The sequence below is a fragment of the Scyliorhinus canicula genome, chromosome 8, assembly GCF_902713615.1.
Source record: "Scyliorhinus canicula chromosome 8, sScyCan1.1, whole genome shotgun sequence".
Taxonomy (NCBI): Eukaryota; Metazoa; Chordata; class Chondrichthyes; order Carcharhiniformes; family Scyliorhinidae; genus Scyliorhinus; species Scyliorhinus canicula.
The window spans coordinates 193,487,467-193,502,708 of record NC_052153.1 but is presented as its reverse complement, the minus strand read 5'-3'; the positions used below and the strand labels follow the sequence as shown (position 1 = coordinate 193,502,708).

Genomic DNA, 15,242 nt, shown 5'->3' with positions numbered 1-15,242 from the left:
AATCACGTAACAATACAATTTAAAATTATAATCCAATCTCAATCATTCTTTCAACTCTATTTTATTGGCATCTCAATATAAATTACTTAACACAATTTACTAAATTGGTGCGCAAGCAGTAAGTGGCTATAACTTAATTTAAGTTCACATAATGTCCATAAACCACAGACCACTCTAGTTTTGCATTTATAGTTTCAAATGTAATGTAAACTGTATCCTGTCTTTGTGACCAGGGAAGGGCGAGTGGAAGCTAGTTGAACATTTACTAAAACCAAGGTTGTGTACCGAGCTCACATGACAGTGGCCCGGATGAGCAGATTTTTGGGGTGGAGGACAGGTATGCAAAATGTGCGCGGGGGGGGGGAACCATGTCCACATGTTCTGGGCATGTCCAAAGCTGAGGGGATTTTGGCAGGCGTTTGCCGACGTCATGGTGAACTAAATTTTTTCCAGGCAGAGAAAACCAGCCATGTCCGATAGCCAGGTCTCCAATTTTGGGGGCTTTGAGTCCCTCCATGCTAGTAATATCCACCTCCGGGCTACCAGGGAAACAAAGGCCAGAACATCTGCCTCTTTCTTCTCCTGGATTCCCGGATCCTGCGACACCCTGAAAATCGTCACCTCTGGACTCAATGCCGCCCTTGTATTTAATACCTTGGACATGACGTCGGCAAACGCCTGCCAAAATCCCCTCAGCTTTGGACATGCCCAGAACATGTGGACATGGTTCCCCCCCCCGCGCACATTTTGCACACCTGTCCTCCACTGTGTCTCCGCCTTTCTGGTGGTCAACAAGTCGAACTTGGCCTGCGCGTTGGTGGGTGACATACAAGGACCGGCATTACTACTTTGAGTCCCCGGAGGAGGCGTGGGCCTTTGTACAGGCGGAGAAGCTGGACTCGAACTAGGGTCTGGGGGCTGCGGGGTCCGGTGCACTACGGTCGTTGCTGTTTTTGCGGCGGCCAAGGTGCTGAGGGGGTTTATTGACCAAATGGGAGGGGTGGATCCCTGGAGGTTTGGGAGGCCGAGGGCGCGGGAGTATTCCATTTTCTCCCATGTGCATAGGGTTTACTCCCGAATAGATTTTTTCGTCCTGAGCAGGGGATTGATCCCGAAGGTGCAGGATGCCGAGTATTCGGCCATAGCAATTTCAGACCATGCTCCACAATGGGTCGATCTGGAGATGGGGAGGAGCGGGACCAGCGCCCGCTGTGGCGCCTGGATGTGGGGATGCTGGCTGATGAGGAGGTGTGCAGGATGGTCCAGGGAAGTATTGAGGGGTATCTTGAGACCAACAACATGGGGGAGGTCCGGGTGGGGATGGTCTGGGAGGCTCTGAAAGCAGTGATCCAGGGGGAGCTGATTTCCATCCGGGCCCAGAGGGAGAGGGAGAGACTGGTGGGGGAGCTCCTGGACGTGGATAGGAGGTACGCAGAGGCCCCGGAGGAGGGGTTGCTGGGGGAACGGCGTAGTTTGCAGGCCAAGTTCGACTTGTTGACCACCAGAAAGGTGGAGACACAGTGGAGGAGGGCGCAAGGCGCGGTATATGAGTATGGGGAGAAGGCGAGCAGGATGTTGGCGCATCAGCTCCGCAGGCGAGGTGCGGCTAGGGAAATTGGTGGAGTGACGGGTAAGGGTGGGAATGTGGTGCAGAAGGGGGAATGCAGTCAGGTAAGGCGCCGGGGCCGGATGGGTTCCCGGTGGAATTTTATAAAAGTATGCGGATCTGGTGGGTCCCCGGTTGGTGCGAGCCTTCAATGAGGCATGGGAGGGGGGGGGGGGGCTTTGCCCCCGACGATGTCACGGACGCTGATCTCTCTGATCCTGAAGCGGGATAAGGACCCCTTGCAGTTTGGATCATACAGGCCAATCTCGCTCCTCAATGTTGATGCTAAGTTGCTGGCAAAGATCCTGGCCACCAGGATAGGAGGACTGTGTGCCAGGAGTGATACACGAGGATCAGACAGGATTTGTCAAGGGGAGACAGCTTAACACGAATGTGCGGAGATTGTTAAATGTTATTATGATGCCGGCGGTGGAGGGGGAGGCGGAGATAGTGGTGGCGCTAGATGCAGAGAAGGTGTTTGATAGAGTTGAGTGGGGGTACCAGGTGCTGCAGGTGGAGGGGGAGGCTGAGATAGTGGTGGCGCTGGATGCAGAGAAAGCGTTTGATAGAGTTGAGTGGGGTGGGTACCAGGTGCTGCAGGTGGAGGGGGAGGCGGAGGATGCTAGTGGTGGCGCTGGATGCAGAGAAGGTGTTTGATAAGAGTTGAGTGGGAGTACCAGGTGCTGCAGCAGTTCGGATTCGGGGAGGGGTTCATCAAATGGGAGAGTTGCTCTACGAGGCCCCGATGGCGACTGTAGTTACCAATGGAAGGAGGTCAGAGTACTTCAGGCTCTACCGTGGGACCAGGCGGGGTGCCCCCTGTCCCCCTTGCTTTTTGCACTGGCGATTAGAACTTTTGGCTTTGGCGCTGAGGGATGTCGGGGACGGTGGAGGGGCCTGGTGCGGGGTGGGGAAGAACATAGGGTATCGCTGTATGCGGACGACCTGCTGTTGTATGTGGCGGACCCAGAGGGGGGAAATGCCGGGGGTGATGGAGCTGTTGGCTGAGTTTGGGGGCTTCTCGGGCTATAAGTTAAATCTGGGCAAAAGTGAGGTATTTGTCGTCCACCCGGGTGATCAGGAGGAGGGAATTGGGAGGCTCCCGTTTAAGAGGGCAGTGAAGAGTTTCAGATACCTGGGGGTGCAGGTGGCCAGGTGTTGGGAGACTCTCCATCCGCTTAATTTTACCAGGCTAGTGGAGCAGATGGAGGAGGAATTCAAAAGGTGGGACATGGTGCCGCTATCGCTGGCGGGTAGAGCCCAGTCCGTCAAAATGACCGTTCTCCCGAGGTTCTTGTTCCTTTTTCAGTGTTTGCCCATCTTTATCCCTAGGGCCTTTTTTAGGAGGGTGACTAGCAGCATCATGAGCTTTGTTTGGGCGTGTAGAAGTGGATTTCATTTGGAACTTCGCTGATAGGGTTAATATAACAGTTCTGAAAAGCTCTGTGAAAAAGATGTCAACAGGTCAAGGGATGAAATAAAGGGAGCGTGTTCTGACCGGCATCTGTGAAAGCAGAGATGTCAGAAGGTTATGGGATGGAAAAAGGGGAGTGTGGCTTTAGTACTATTTAATGTTCTGACCCGCATCTGTGAAAGCAGAGAGGTCAAAAAGTCAAAGAATGGAATGAATGGGAAGCGTTACTTTATTGCAGAGATAGCGCAATTAAGCTCGTTTGACCAGTTGAGACAAATAAACATTGAAATGTAAAAGGAATGGGCTTTGGAATGAGTTAAGCCAGATGGCCATGGGATACAAAACCTTTGTAATAATATTAATAGTGACTTGTGCTAATGATTATGTCAAAAATAACCTCCCGACCTCGAAGAATAATTCCATATATGTACATGTTCTGGATCCTTGTCAAATCATAGGTGTATCTAGGAATTTAAGGGGACCACCCCTAAGCTGTAAAATGTATAAAAATACAGTCCTTATTCTGGGATTTTGGCACTTCTCGAAGGTGGTTACCCGACTGCTTAGAGATTTGTCCCGGCCGTAAATAAACAAATATTCGTTACTGACGTGTTCGAGTGTTTTACTTCTGGACTGACGATCAGATACGTGAAAGCGCAATTCACAGGCGCATGGGACCCAGAGGGTGAAGAGGGTCTTCTTGGAGCGGGGCAGAGATGGTGGGGGGCTGGCATTACCCAACCTCTCGGGGTATTATTGGGCAGCCAATGTGTCGATGGTGCGCATGTGGGTGATGGAGGGGGAGGGGGCAGCATGGAAACGGTTAGAGATGGCGTCCTGTGGAGGCACAAGCCTGGGGACCCTGGTAACGGTGCTTTCGGGGGTCTGGGTCAGGGATGGGAAGATATCTGATATCTATAAGGTAATGCAGGAGGTGGAGGAGGCGTCAGTAGAGGAGCTAAAGGTTAAGTGGGAGGGGGAACTGGGGAACAGATCGAAGATGGGACATGGGCTGATGCCCTAGAGGGGGTTAACTCTTCCTCCTCATGTGCGTGGCTTAGCCTCATCCAATTCAAGGTGCTGCACCGAGCCCACATGTCCGGGTCTAGGATGAGTAGGTTCTTTGGGGGCGAAGACAGGTGTGTCAGGTGTTCGGGGAGTCCAGCGAACCATGCCCATATGTTCTGGGCATGCCCGGCACTGGAGGAGTTCTGCAAGGGGGTGGCAAGGACGGTGTCGAGGGTGGTAGGATCCAGGGTCAAGCCAGGCTGGGGACTCGGGATTTTTGGGGTTGGGGCGGAGCCGAGTGCAGGAGGCGAAAGAGGCCGGTGTGCTGGCCTTTGCGTCCCTAGTAGCCCGGCGGAGGATCTTGCTACAGTGGAAGGATGCGAGGCCCCCAAGCGGAGACCTGGATCAATGACATGGCGGGATTTATCAAGCTGGGGAAGGTCAAATTTGCCCCGAAAGGATCGGTACAAGGGGTCTTTAGGCGGTGGCAACCTTTCCTCGACTTTCTGGCTCAGCGATAGGGTACTGGGTCTGCAGCAGCAGCAACCCAGGGGGGAGGGGGGGAAAGGGGGGGGGGGGAAACGTTGACTATGTTTGTTTATTTAATTTTATTTTTATTTATTTTTAAGTTCTCTTGTTGTTTACTGGGTTGGGGGGGGGGTGAGATACATGCGTTGTTACAGTTATTATGGTGTTTTATTGTTGCTTTTCATTGTTGTTGTATATTTTCTGTAAAAAATTTTCAATAAAAATTATTTAAAAAAAAACTTTGCTACTATGCCATTATCTCCCCCGTATATGCCCCCCACATGGCTACAGTCCTCTTAGAATTTCAGGAATGAACAATATTGCTTTATCATCCTAGAAATACATTTTTAAAGAAGGTGGTGACGATACAGCATGTTACTCAAAACAGGGGGTGATTGATTGCAATGTCTTGAGCAAAGTGCAATGTTCTGACTACATGCCAACTCCACAATAATCCAGTACCATCAACTCTGATGAAACGATGGGGTCATTATTAGTAAATTAGTTCAGAGGCTAGTTACAGCACCTGGGATTTTCCTGGTCCATACAGCTTTATACTATATCTTAATGGGCAGGATATTAAGTAACTGAACCATGGTGCAGACATTATATTTTTAACCACTGAAGGGAAAGTGTCAATATATGAAAAGGGTCAGACAAATTTATTGCATAGAACTTAGAAATCACTCTACAGAACTGCAGTTTTTACATTCACAAAGTACAAATGTATGCAATATCACTCTTAAAATAAATTTAGAACACCCAATTCTTTTTTTCCCAATTAAGGGGCAATTTAGCATGGACAATTCACCTGTCCTGAACATCTGTTTGGGTTGTGGGGGTGAAACCCACGCAGACACGGGGAGAATGTGCAAACTCCACACGGACAGTGACCCAGGGCCGAGATCGAACTTAGGATTGCACCTGGGTTTGGGGTCAGCCGCAAGAAACCGCTTTCCGGTAGGTAAAACAACAATTGTCGTCGTCTTGGTTACTAACCCACTATGATCCTGGAAAGTAATTGCTCACACATGTGATGCATCCCCGTATGGTATTGGTGCTGTCCTATCCCACAAAATGGAGAACGGGGCCGAGCGGCTGATAGCGTTCGCCTCCCGCACATTGACTGCAGCGGAAATCGAGGAGGAGGCCTGGCAGTGGCCTTTGCGGTGAAATGTTTCTACCAGTACGTGTATGGCCGCCACTTCACTGTCGTGACTGATCATAAGCCTCTGCTGGGACTTTTCCGAGAGGATAAGCTAATACCGCCCATTGCTTCCGCACGAATCCAGCGCTGGGCTTTGTTGCTCACTGCAGACGAGTATTCTCTGGAGCACAAACCAGGAACCCAGATAGCGAATGCCGACGCACTGAGCCAATTGCCTTTATCGACCAGCCCCATGTCGACCTCCACAACTGGTGAGGTGGTTTCAACCCTAAATTTTATGGACACCTTGCCTGTCACGGCATCACAGATCCGTGAGTGGACCCAGATGGAGCCAGTCCTGTCAAAGGTTCGGCACATAGTCCTGTATGGTGGGCAGCATAGACAGCTCCCAGGCAAGTTGCGGGCATTTTCCTCCAAGCTGTCAGAATTTAGCATGGAAGACTATGCTCTTGTGGGGACACATGTGATTGTCCCAGAAAAAGGACAGGAGCTGATACTGAGACTTGCACAATGGGCATCCGGGTGTGACCAAAAAAAAGTTGGCCCGGCGTTATGTCTGGTGGCCAGGCCTCGACACCGATTGAGAAGGTGGCCCTGGAAGGCTGCACCCCTACATCACTGGGAATGGCCAGGGCGGCCTTGGGCGCGCTTGCATGCGGATTTTGCCGGCCCTTTTCAAAGATCCATGTTCCTTCTACTAATCGATGCCCAGTCTAAATGGTTAGAGGTGCATAAGATGGTAGGCACAACGTCCTGCGTAACAATTGAGAAGATGCGTTTGTCTTTCAGTACGCAAGGCCTCCCTGCGGACAACGGCACTCAGTTCACAAGCGAGGAGTTTGCGAAGTTCATGAAGATGAATGGCATGCGCCATATCCGCACCGCCCCATACCACCCAGCTTCAAACGGGTTGGCGGAGCACGCACTGCAGACATTCAAACAAGGCCTAAAGAAGCCGTCTTCCAGGTTGATGGACTCGAGACTGGCTCGTTTTTTGTTTTCATATAGGAACACCCCACATGCAGTGACTGGGGTAGCTCCGCGGAACTCCTAATGGGCCGGAGACTTCGCACCCGCCTTAACATGGTTTTCCCCATTGGCGCAAATGTACGCCGCATACAAGAACGGCAGGGAATGGTTTTTCTCGGCATCAGCCGATTCAGCAGTTTGTGCCCAGTGACCCAGTGTTCATTCGGAATTTTGCTGGTGGTGCCCAGTGGGTACCTGGCGTAATCTTGCGCCAAATGGCCCTATCTCTTACCAGGTGCAAGCCCAGGGCCATCTGCAGCACAAGCATGTAGACCACATTCGGTCCAGAAGACCATCCCTTCCAAAGATTCCCCGCCCCCGGAGCTCATTTCTACAGCCACAGAGACCTGGCAGAGTGGAAAGTGAAATGAAAATCGCTTATTGTCACGAGTAGGCTTCAATGAAGTTACTGTGAAAAACCCCTAGTCGCCACATTCCGGCGCCGGTATTCCTCACAATTTTCCTCTGGTGCCGCACTGAAAGCTTGCGCAGGTCGTTGCAGAACCGCGTGGAGATAAGACGCGAGATGACGGAGGCAGCGGACTCCGACTCCGAGATGGAGACACAGGATGCCTCAGAGAGGGAATCCTCGGGCCCACAGGCTGTGGATGTACAACCGTTACGCCGTTCATCACGAAAGCACCGTTCTCCGTCTTGTTACACCCGCCGATCCAACACCTCGTACAAATGGTGTCCGGCCTGCGGCAAAACGAGTCCGATGCCCTCCTTCGCCAGGGTCTTCGGTGGATTCCTTGGACTTTTGGAGGGGGGGTGGGGGGTGATGTTATAACCTGCCTGCTTACCACTGGCTGGGGACTAATGGCAATCCCACAATACTTTGGAGTATGTGCTTCCCCAATGGGGGGGATCATTAACAGATTCCCTGCATATATAAAGCTGGCCAGTTTGGAACCTGCTAGAGGAGAGTGAGCAGCAAGGAAGTTGCTGCTTCTGCTGTATAGATATGTCATTGTAAATAAATGTTATTTCTTTCTATCCTTCAACGCATGCTGGATTCTTTGTGGCCTTCACAAAAATAGAATTATGTTGAAGTACAGAAACAGGCCATTTGGCACCTGGTCTCTGCTGGTGTTTATGCTCCACACAAGCCTCCTCACATTCTACTTCATCAACCCATCAGCATTATCTTCTCCCTCATGCACTTATCCAGCTTCCCCTTAAATGAATTCAAGCTATTTGTGTAGCGAGCTCCGCGTTCTCACCATTCCCTGGGTAAAGACGTTTCTCCCGAATTTGCTTTTAGATTTATTAGTGACAATCTCATAATCATCACGGAATTATGAACCCAAGCTTCAGGCACCCATAGGTGGAACACTTCTACACCTTCAACATCAATTCTTTCCATAAAAAGAACACCAAACTTCAAAAAGTGTGCTAAAGTCAGAAATCTTGCTTTTCAAAGACATTGATTAAACAGGGAAACAAAACTTCAAAATGGTCTTTTGATGCTATCAGCAAAAGTGACCATGCTCCACAATGGTATCTCTGCGTATTTATCAGAGAGATTGCTGTGCTTTCCGAGAGAGTTGAAATGCAGAGGAGCTGCTGCTGTGTGCATTAGAATGCAGCTGGAGTTTGCTGAAACAGGGAGTCGCAAGGGGTAAGTTTTAAGGAATAATTTAATTTAAGGGCTAATTTCAATCTAAAGTCCAGTTGTTCTTTAATTTAGCAATTAACTAAAAGTTGTTCTTTAACTGGATGAAGTTTAGTTGCAGCTTTAAACAGGAATTAACAGGCTCTCAGTTGAAGCTAGTCAATTAGGCAACTGCTTTAATCCAGTTTAGAGGTCGCATCCATGAAGGGAGGGCTCCTTCAGTGTTTCCTTGTTGCTTTAGAGTTTGATGAAACGGGGAGTTAGGTGAAAGAGGGAGGAGGTAATCAGTACTTTATTTTCTCCGATTGGTGAATATTTCTGCTCTTTAAAATAAAAGTAAGGTCTTAATAAATTTGCAATATAAGAGGAAAGAGGGAGTTTAAGTAACTCTTACAGTACAGAGCAACGGAGGTCAGAGAGAGAGAGCAAATCTGATGAGCAGCAGGAAAACTTTAAAAGGAACAACGCAGCAGTCCTTCACTCAATCCGTAGGCTGAGCACCTGAATGAGATGTGGGGCAAGTGAAAGCTGCTGATTGGGTGAGTACAGACAGTGAGTATTTATACTACTTTTATCGCTTATTTATCTTCATTTTGTGGCTAATAGTTTGTACGGACTACATTCTGTATAAAATTAGGTCAAGGAAGGATCCTAAAGTAATTGATATTATTAGATTTTAAGATCTGGTAATGAGGCAGGTTTAATAAATGACCTCAGAGGAAAAGATCCCCTAGAAAGTAGTGATCACAACATGATGGAATTTAATGTTCAGTTTGAAAGTGAGAAACTTGGGTTAGAAACAACTGTCTTTAACTTGAATAAAGGAAATTACAATGAAATTAAGATAGAGTTAGCTAAAGTGGACTGGGCGGGGGATTAGTAGGAAAGAAAGTAACAAGCAGTGGCAGACATTTATAGAGGTAATTTGTGACTCTCAGCAAAATATATCCCAGTAAGGAGCAAAAATTCTAAGAAAGGGATAAACCAACCATGTCTAACCAAAGAAATTAAGAGTGTTGAGTTGAAAGAAAAAGCATATAAAGGAAGCAAAAGTTAGTAAAAGCCCCGAAGACTGGGATAATTTAGAATTCAGCAGAGAAAATACAGAGGGCAAACTAGCGAGCAATATAAAAACTGGCAATAAGAGCTTCTTTAAATATATTTTAAAAAACATAAGGCATAGGAGCAGAATTAGACCATTCCACCCAAAGAATCTGCTCCGCCATTCATCATGGCTGATATGTTCCTCATCCCCTCATCTCCTGCCCTGTTCCCGTAGCTCTGCCTAGCCCCTGATCGCCTAATTAATGAAGACATCCCTTGAGGTGCTGTTATCTACAGGGCTACAGACCAAGAGCTGGAGGTGGAATTAGGCAGAATAGTTACTTTTTGAACATAAGGGCGGCATGGTGGCACAGTGGTTAGCGCTGCTGCCTCACTGCACCAGGATCCATGTTCATTCAGGCCTCAGAGTTCGGGTGCAACTTGTTCTCCCCTTGTCTGCATGGGTTTCCTCCAGTTGTTCTGGTTTCTTCTCACAGTCCAAAGATGTGCAGGTTAGGCGGACTGGCTATACAAAATTGGCCCTTAGGTGTCCAACGGTTGGGTCGGTAGGACTTTCGAAGGGTTGTTGCAGACTCGATGGGCCGAATGGCCTCCTTCTGCACTGTAGGGTTTCCATAATTCTGTGATAAGAACATAAGAACTAGGAGCAGACATAGGCAATTTAGCTTCTTGAGCCTGCTCCACTGTTCAATATGACCATGGCCAATCCCATCATGATCTCTACTCCACCATCCTGCCCGTTCTCCGTAACCATTCAACCCATTACTAATTTAAAATGTCTAACTCCTCAAATTTACTCACTGTCCCAGCAATCCACAGCACTTGGGATAGCAAATGCCACTGAGTTACGATTTCATTAGAGGCGGTATATTTAAGGCTGAGATAGATTCTTGATCAATAGAGGAATATGGGGAAAGGGCAGGTAAGTGGACGTGAGAATGTTTGATCAGTTATGATCTTATTGAATGGCAGAGCAAGCTCAATGAGCTGAGTGGCCCACTCCTGTTCCTATGTCTAATGGTCTCAGGAAGATTCACGGCAGTGGGATTAGTTTTGAATTGCTCTATCAAGCAATCTGTACAGATGGGACAAATGGCTTTCTCCAGAGCTACACAAATTGGTCCTATTAGGGAGCTGCTTCCACTGTACTCCAGATGTGGTCTCACCAGTACCTTGTCCAGTTGCAGCAAGCCATCCTCCAACCTGCTTGAAATAAGGGTCAACATTCCATTAGCCTTTCCGATGTGTGAAATGTTGACTACAGGTGACCGAATGGTCAGAAATTATGCTGGTAACTAATTCTGACTGCATATCATTCTTGTGTGTATACCGCATTGTTGGCCTGGATTAGCGGATGGGGAATTCAGCCGACTAACAGACACAAAAACAGCAGCCAATACAAACATCTGTGTTCAATGGGAACAAGTCTGTCCTTCCGGAATGCGCCTTTGCAAAAAGGTCTACAAATAAATGTGTTGTTTCTCTCAAGGTTCATACCAAGCAGCTGCTTAACGCAGGGCTCCAGGCTCAATGGGCTATTCAAAAGGGCACACGAGACATAGGTCAGCTGCTGCTGGGGAATCAACAATTCAGTGGAAGGCATTCCTTCGTCTGGCCAAAGTTTTGTGGTCATCCGGTGCAAGAAGTTGCCCATGGCTTTATTAATATGAGCAGAGTGCAAAAGCAAAGAAGTTATGTTAAAATTTATACAATACTGGTTTGGCCTCAACTGAACTATTGTATCCAGTTCTGGGCACTGCACTTCAGAAAAGATGTGAAGGTAATAGCGAGGGGTAGAGAAGATTCACAAGAATGGTTCCAGAGACGAGATGCTGGATTCACCATTTTGGAGGCTAAGTGCCGACGGCGGAACTGTGGCGTTTTACGACGGAAAAGTCAGCACCGAACCCTCACCGATCTGCAACCGGTGCTGGACACAGTCCGCAGCCACCACGCCGGTTGCTGGCCGCTGAAGCCACAAGTGAACCGTGCCATCGGCAACTCGGCCCGTCGGCAGCGCTAAACCGCGGAGACCCCGGAGAATAGAGGGTCAGGCCCGCTAATGATATCCCAACGGTGGTTAAACGATTTTGGACTATTTTTGGGGTGACGGAGCATCCCGATTTGGCGTCAAACCGGTGTCTACCGTGATTTTGGCGTCGGAGACTATTCTCCACCCACGTTTCCCAATTTCGGCGTCGGGCAACAGTGAATCCCGCCCGAGGATATTTAATAATGTAGATGAATTGGAAGAGCTGGCGCCATGTGAGAGTACCTTTAAGAAATGGATGTTTGGGCAATGTACCCGAAATGGAGCAGCTCATATTACTGAAGTGATGTCAGAGGGTGGGGGTAGCTGAGTTAAGCTCACTTCTGCTTTTTAGTTTCAGTTTGAAAGAGCAACTGAAAAGTGCCTGGCTGGTTTGCTGAGAGCTGCATGAAGAAAAAGCTTGGGTGTGTCTGTGTTTGCAGTAAGCTGGATCTGCTGTGATCTCTGCCAGGAAAGACTATCTCTGATTCATTTGGGTGATTTAAACTCATAATAGTAATGTCTTTAACCTGATGTGTTTCTGTTTAAAGGTGATAAGTCTTTTGGAGGTTTGAAGGAACATTTTGAAGAATTATTTAGTGTTGTATTATTTTGGGGGTTATCTTTGAAGTAAGGGGTGTTAAGGGATCCAATGTTTATTTAAAAAGGTTAAGTTGAATTCATGGAATAAATATTGTTTTGTGTTTAAAAACCCACGTGTCCATAATTGTAATACCACACCTGGAGACCAAGCCGTGTGCTTCAAAAGCAACAATACGTTAAAGGGAGAGGTTGGAGGGGGGGAAGAATAGGCGGGTCTATTTGCGAGAGTGGTACTGTTATTTGCACTATGTTTTTCGTAATTGGTATCTGCACACTAATGCATATTGTTACTGTTTACAATGCCAAAAATACCTCAATAAAATTGTCTGTTAAAAAAAAAGGGAGAGGTTGGTCGAACTCCATGATACATTTTGGGGTTCTGAAAACGGCGCTCCCATAACACTAGGAATGTTGGAAAAGAGAAGGTTTAAAGAAATTTGATAGCAGTAATTAAAAATCATGAAGATCTGTACGAATCAATAAGGAGTCAATAAGGAGAACTATTGCCATTGGTGAAAGGATCGTGAACCAGAAGCACAGGGTTACGGTCATTGTAAAAATCAGCAATGGCGACATGAGAAATAGGCTTTACACACTGCAAGTGGTTAAGAACTGAAATGTCCTGCCTCACAGCGTGGTGGAAGCCAGTTCAATCGAGGGTGTTATCAACCTGTGATTCTAGAGATAAGAGCTTCTTATAGTAATTCTAAATTTACCTTTTACCTGTTTTAACATGTCCTAAAATTTTGTACAGGATATTGCTATTGCTGGTAATTCCACACTTAGTTGCAATTTCATTTGCAGTAATATCACTATTCAATCTTTTTTCCATTCTTTCTGCAAGGGCTCTGTGCATTAATATATGCAATTTGTAGCCCACGCAAGACCATGGCTGAATGCTAAATTGTTTGTCAGCATAATTTGTAGCACATTCAGGATTAGTTAGCAAGTGTTGTCCTATTGAAGAATCATATCTAATGTTGGACACGTTTGAGTTTTGCAAGCACTGATTGGCTGGGTACAGTTGTTATCTTACCAATTGTGAACAAGAGAAGGGTGGAAGGGAAATGCTGTTTGATACGGTCCACCAGTCTTTGGGATGAACATCCTACATACCAAGCATCACACCAGCACTTCAATTCACATACCATGACTCTCATTTGTGATAGGCAGAATATAATTTTGGCTTGTTGGCAGCATCCCGTTGATGGCAAACACCACTCCTGCCACCCCATATTTTGAATGGTGAGTAGTTCTTGTACTGACATTGGAGAAACAGACTAAACTCACCACTGAAGTTGGAGCTTGTCCATTTCAGTCGAAGCATCATTTTTAATCAGCAGGGTAAGTAGTAATTGCTGCCAAACTTCGCTACCATTGAAAATAAACCTCTTTAAACCATGGAATCTCATACCTTCGGCTTTGAACTGTTGAGATTCTTTTTAAACGTCTTCTTTCTGGCTTTTTCTCTCCGTTAAAGCAAACTTTCGCCCTTGTGTATCTGATTTGACACTGATAATAATAATCTTTATTAGTGTCACAAATACACTTACATTAACACTGCAATGAAGTTACTGTGAAAATCTCCTAGTCGCCACATTCCGGCGCCTGTTCGGGTACACGGAGGGAGAATTCGCCGAACAAGCACATCATTCGGGACTTGTGGGAGGAAACTGGAGCACCCGGAGGAAACCCACGCAGACACGGGGAGAATGTGCAGACTCCACACAGACAGTGACCCCAAGCCGGGAATCGAACCTTGGTGCTGTGAAGCAACAGAGCTTGCACGGAAACACAATGGCTAGCACTGTTGCTTCACAGCGCCAGGGTCCCCAGGTTCGATTCCCGGCTTAGGTCACTGTCAGTTCGGAGTCTGCACGTTCTCCCTGTATCTGCGTTGGTTTCTTCTGGGTGCTCTGGTTTCCTTCCACAAATCTCGAAAGACGTGCTGTTAGGGAATTTGGACATTCTGATTTCTAATAAAGATTACTATTATAACCACTGTGCTACCATGCTGCCCCTGAATTCACTATATCTTAACAAACGGTAGCATTATTCATTTCCTAGTTACAGTAAATTCCCATCCATTGTTGTCACAACATAAGCATTGTGTCCCTTTTACTCTCCACACAAGAAAAAAAAGGGCAGCACGGTGGCCTAGTGGTTAGCACAACCGCCTCACGGCGCTGAGGTCCCAGGTTCGATCCCAGCTCTGGGTCACTGTCCGTGTGGAGTTTGCACATTCTCCCTGTGTCTGCGTGGGTTTCGCCCCCACAACCCAAAAACGTGCAGAGTAGGTGGATTGGCCACGCTAAAATTGCCCCTTAATAGAAAAATAATTGGGTAATCTAAATTTTTTACAAAAGAAAAAAAAACTCTAAACACATTTGCAATCCTGTTCCAATAACCCTCCAACCCTTCTGGTTTCTGGTTTAGCTCACTGGGCTAAATCACTGGCTTTTAAAAGCAGACCAAGCAGGCCAGCAGCACGGTTCGATTCCCGTACCAGCCTCCCCGGACAGGCGCCGGAATGTGGCGACTAGGGGCTTTTCACAGTAACTTCATTGAAGCCTACTCGTGACAATAAGCAATTTTCATTTCATTTTTTTCATTTCTTCATCATTCACCAACCCAATTTAATCTTGAATGCCAACGGAGTTTCTTCTTCAACCACTAACCTTGGAAGTGAACTATAACTCCTGATATAAAGTTGCTATTGTTCTAAACCTCACCGCATATCTGCAATCCCTTGTTCTGCTTTTACCTATCTCAACCTATCCTAAGTTCAAATGCTTCCATATCATCTCACAATGTTGTGAGGAATGAAGACCTCACACTGTATTTTCGTAAAATATCTGTATGATATTTGTAAGATGTGCCTCTTGCTGTTTCTAAAGTTTTAAAACTGAACAAAGACCTTTATGTCCATCTGTGACCCCCGAACAAGGGAAGCGATTTGAAAAAAAACTCGCTATCTCTGAGGAGCCACTAACAACTATCTGTGGACCGCACAGCCCAAATAACTCAAGCTGACCAACAGGAGATCAGCTAAGACAAAGGCCCCACAACCTTTTTTTTCAATTCCTAATGGCATTTAACAGTCTTTGGAACCCAGGCGATGGACACGTATCCTTTGTCAAAGATCTGGAGGCGGGAGTCATGTGACATTGGCCTCTG

The 15,242-nt window shown here is 47.1% G+C and overlaps 1 protein-coding gene across 6 annotated transcripts in view; it reads right to left on the bottom strand.

Annotated features, from left to right (window-relative positions):
- The window catches only part of lifra (LIF receptor subunit alpha a), a 240,741-nt gene that overhangs the window by 203,281 nt on the left and 22,218 nt on the right, over nt 1-15,242 (bottom strand). The window contains exon 3 of one of the 6 annotated variants that reach the window (XM_038805948.1): nt 13,480-13,577. The exons of the other annotated variants lie outside the window; for them this stretch is intronic. The gene's annotated coding sequence lies outside the window, so the exon portion shown is untranslated. The remainder of the gene's footprint in view (nt 1-13,479; nt 13,578-15,242) is intronic. 6 annotated transcript variants of the gene reach the window in all.